Consider the following 5,388-nt stretch of genomic DNA (forward strand, 5'->3'; position numbering starts at 1 on the left):
TCCCCTTTTTACCATGACACCCCCGCAAATATTTTTGATATTGCCCCGCTCAGTCTTGTTTTTGGGTTTGCCTTTTCCCTGTTTCCTATCACCACCCTGTCAGCAAGTTTTTCTAAATATTTTACTTCTCATTACATGCCCAATTTAAACTTTAATTTCCTCTTGTTAAGTTTTTTGGCCAAAACCTTGGGTTTCTTTACAATTTTCTTTCTCAGCATTTCCTCATTGGGTTTTTCTTCTCGTCCGCTAAAAAACGAAAGTACCCCGCCCCTGAAACCACCACATTTCAAACCTTTTGATTTTTTTTCTTGTCTATCAAATTTCAACCCCCAAACACTCAGAACCATATGATGAAATTTGGGGGAAAACTAAGGGTTTAAATAACCTCAGCTTTGTCCGAAAGGTAATGTTTCGGTTTTTCCAGATTTTTATTGAGAGCAATTGGGGGCGTTTTTTTGGAAGGGTAATTCTTTTTTTTTATTTTCCGGGGGGAATCTTTCATATGTTTATTTTTAAAACAGCTCCAAGATAAGTAAAACTCTTTCACTTTTTCCACAATCATTCCATTGATTGTAACTTTTCATCATTTTTTCATTGGGGTTTATCTTTGAATCTTCATGATTTAGTTTTCTTGGCATTAAGAAACGCCACCCTTTTTCCCGCTTGCTTTTTAATTTTTATCTAGTATTGTTGTAGTTCAGTAAACGGCTGGAATAAAAACTTATCTTCGGCGTACCTGTTTTGATTTTTTGTATCCCCCAACACCCAAATTTCCCTTAAAAAATTTCTCTAGGGGCACCTCTCATAATTTTTCAGAATATATTTTAAAAGAGGTGCGGAGACAGAATGCAACCCTGTCGAAACCCCCTTTTTTTGGAACCTTCAAACCCATTCTTTTAAACCCCAAAATTGGTTCTTACAGTTTCTTTTTGTTGGCCCATAAAAGGGTTTTTTATTAATTGGATGATTTTTTTTGGGAAAATTTTCATATCGTACATGTTATTCCAGGGTTTATGTGTTTAAAACAGTATCAAAAGTTTTCACATAATCGATAAACCCCGGGTTTTTGGGTTCCTTTTTGATTTTTTTCTCTTTTTTTTCTCTAGGGACCCTTTTTAAATTTAGAATCTGGTTTCGGTACTTTCCAGGGCAAAAAAACCCGCTTGTTCGTCTGAAATTTCCTCTTTTTAACTTTAATTTCCCAATTCTTTCGGGAAAAAATTTTCAAAAAAATTTTTTTTGCGCTGGACTTTTTAAAGGAAAATTGTCCTATTATTTTTGCATTGGGTTTTTCGTAAACTTTTTTGGGTTTATGGGGTAAAGACTGATTTTCCCCTTTTTCTTCGGGCCCCAATTTTCTTTCATTCCATATTTTTGTACAGATTTTTTGTAGAAGAAGTTTAAAAATTTTTGGGCCAGCATTTTAAATTAGTTCTGCTGTTATTTAAATCTATTCCGGGGTTTTCTTGTTTTTCCCTTTACTTCTTTTATGGCTTTTAACTTGTCCAGCAGTGGCGGTGGTTCATCCTGGGCTTCATTGAGTCTAAAAAGTTGTTGTTAGATTTTTTTTCCCTTTTTGTAAAGTTGGAAAAATTTTGGGTTCCATCAAATTTTTGACTTCTTTTCCATCACATAAAACAAGTCCATCTTCAGTTTTGATAGGGGTTCCATTGGGGTTTTTAAATTTTCGTGTATTTTTCGTACTCCTTGGTAAGTTTTTTAGTTTCTTATTGATAGAAAAAGGTTTTTTAATTTTTCTGGGAATGTTTAATTTTTAAAAATTTTTCCTTATCTTGTCGGGAATAACTTTGAAATTTTTTTTTTTTTTGTTTTTTTGTAAAATTTCTTTTTTAACTGGAAAATTGTTTCCTTTTTAATTTTTGGCATCTTCTTGTTTTAATTTCACTTAGTGTTTTTTTTAGATATCCCGGGGGAAATTTTTCTTTTTCTTTTGGCGATAGTTTTTTAAGCAAATGCCCCAGCAAGAGTTTTTTTTCCCTTTTTCCCCCCAAATCATTTGGGTTTTTTCATCCCACATTGATTGAGTATTTCAAAATTTTTTTGACACTGCAATTCTGTAATTTTTTATCAAGATTTTTTGTAGGGCGAGTTTAGGGGGTGGGTTGGACGCTCCATCTTTTTTTAGTCTTTTTTTAAAGTCGATAGTTTTTTAGTTGGTGGTCACTGTTGCAGTCGGGACCAGGTCTTGTTTTGGAATTTTTTATGCAACTCTTCCATTTTTTGGGTTTAGCACAAAAGTAGTCAATTTGGGTTTCGTGTTTTTTTGTTTTGGTTTAAAACCCCCCGTGTACAAGTGTCTTGGGTTGGGGTTTTGGGAAAAATGTATTGGCTAAACTAAATTTTTTGTACACAGAATTCAAAAAAATCTTTTCCTCTTTCATTTAAAATCCCCCAAGGCCCAATTTTTCCACAGGGTCTTTTTTTTGAAATTTTTTTTTCCTACTTTGGGGTTGAGGTCTCCCCTGATTATTTTTACAAACTTGTTGGGATTGGTCCCAAAATATTTTTGGAGAGGTTATAAAAAAAATTTCCCTTTCTTCATCAAATTGCAATTTTTGGTTGGTGGCGTAGCATTGGGGGAAAACTAATATTAGGGGGTTTTGCTTGTATTCTGACTTTTTTTAAAAAGCGATATTTAAATTGGGGGTGTACCCAATTAGTGCATTTGCAGTTTTTTTCGTGAAATCAAAAGCAAATCCTGACTTTAAATTTCCTTTTTTTTTTTCCAAAAAAAAAGAACTGTCCCTTTTTTTTTTTAGTTTTTAAACTTCCATTACTTTTCCAATTGGGGTTTACTGATTCCTAGTATTTGAATTTTTTTATCACCATTTCGTTACAGACAGTATGTTTTAATTTTCCCAATCTTTCATTTTTTCCTTTCGTTCCACGTTCCGATTTTTTAAAGTTTTCTTAAATTTTACCTTTTTCTTTATTTCTTTTTCTTCCCGATCATGTTTAACATTGTCAGCCTGGTTGCCCACTAACTAACGCGCCCCTTTATAAACCCACGCGACGGGCGATGTGGGAGAAATTTTCGTTTCTGTATTTAAACTTGGTTTTAGAGGTTTGTCAGGGGGAAAATAAAAATTGAGTGGAATCCCCCAGGGTCCTTCCAACTCGCAGTCTCCCCAAATAAAAATTTGGAGGAAAATTTTCTCTGCCGCTTTTTTAAAAAAGTTAAACCCGTAATACTCCCCGACAAAAATATATATATTTTATATATAAAATATATATAAAATTTTTATATATATAGATAATATATATAAAATAATATATATTATATAAAAATATTATGTATGTATGTATATTTCATTCATCCCCTGATTTCCCGGGGTTGACGAAAACCACTTGGGTACCCTCATATAGGTTTTACTGGGTCTTTTACTCCCGGTTTCTGGGCAATGGGTCTTTCCCAAGGGAGTTGTTGGTTCGGTAATCATTGTTGGTGATCTCAGCTTACTATCATCTCTACGATAGGCTCACCCACTACTGTTTCTAGGGGGTTTTTCCCACCCTTTATTTTGCAGATCCATTTGGGGACATGGAGTGCACATCCCCCCCGCGCGGGTTTTTGTTATGCATAATAAAAATAGGAATATAAATAAATTTTGAACACACCCCACACACCGACACACACCCCCCACACACACACACACAAACACACCCACACTCACACAACACACACACACACCCACACACACACACACACACACCACAAAAAACCCCACACCCACACACACACACAAAACACACAAAACCCCACACACACCACACCACCCCACACCACACACACAAAACACACACACCACCACACAAACGCACAAAACCCCACAGTGCATATATATATATATTTAATTATATATATAAAATATATAATATATATAAATTATATATATATATATATAAAAATGTATGTAATTCATTTTAAAATATATATATATAATATATAAAAATAGATATATATATAATTATATAAATTATATATATTATATAAATATATTCTACATACACACACACAAAACATATTTCATGGGGCGTGTGCGTATTTGCATAATTTGGGTAAATCAAACCTAGATACGGTAGTGAGTGAGCCTGTCGTGTGATGGTGGGTTGAAAACCACCAACAATGATTACTCGAACAACAACAATGATGCTGCTGGCAGCAGGCCAGTGGTTTCGGCAGTGGTTGGCTGGAATTGCGAGCAAAGAAAAAAAAAACTTAGGGGCCTTTACTTTGCTTATTTTTTTGCTCCTGACCACATTCCAAAGAGTAATTTGTGCAGGATGCCACGGCTGATCAGCCCAGTGATCAGACCGCATGCTGATATATATATATGTGTGTGCGTGTGTGTGTGTGTGTGTGTGTGTGTGTGTGTGTGTGTGTGTGTGTGTGTGTTGTGTGTGTGTGTGTGTGTGTGTGTGTGTGTGTGTGTGTGTGTGTGTGTGAATATAAATACACAAACACACACACACACACCACACATACATATGTATATATATATATATATATATATATATATATATATATATATATATATATATATATATATATATATATATATATAGAGAGAGAGAGAGAGAGAGAGAGAGAGAGAGAGAGAGAAAGAGAGAAAGAGCGAGAGAGAGTATGTGTAGAAAGAGAGAGAGATACAGACAATAGACAGAGACGTAGACAGACAGAGAAAATGCGTTTATTAACTTTATATATAAAGCTAAACTTTGTAAAGAGAACAGGATTTCGAATAACGAGGCTTTTCCTTCCTTCTCGTCCCCCCAAAAAAAAATCCGAACAACTTGTTAGTGCCAGTTAGTCCAGGACCGAAAGTTGTCCGAATTATTAAATACGATTAAAATGACTCTGAAATTCAGAATTCTTGACGGAAATAGAAGTCGAGACCATTTTCTTACTTAAAAAAAAAAAAACAAGAAAAAAACAAAGTGTGTGTGCTTTGAGTGGGATGCAATCAGTGTCTAATACCTTTTACTAAGATTTACTGAAGTATTCTTGAATTGGAAGTGCTGTTTAAAACGGAAAGGGAGTTTTGATTAGGAAATCTTGTCGTGCTGGGGGCGGAGAGGAGACTTCTGCAGCCGTGAGTCAGGCGGAAGGGGGGAAGATTGCTGATTTATTCTTCATGGGTTGGGGATTGAAGCAGTGATAAAATAAGAACGTGGGGAGAAATAAAAAAGAGTAATACTTTTCACACAACACACACACAAACAAAAAAACCACACACACCAAACACACACACACACACACACACACACAAACACACACACCCAACACACAAAACCAAAAAAAAAAACACAAACAAAACAAAAAAAAAATTTTTTTTTATATAAATAAACCCCCCCCCAAAAAAAAAA

The sequence above is a fragment of the Penaeus monodon genome, chromosome 18 (assembly GCF_015228065.2).
Source record: "Penaeus monodon isolate SGIC_2016 chromosome 18, NSTDA_Pmon_1, whole genome shotgun sequence".
Lineage (NCBI taxonomy): Eukaryota > Metazoa > Arthropoda > Malacostraca > Decapoda > Penaeidae > Penaeus > Penaeus monodon.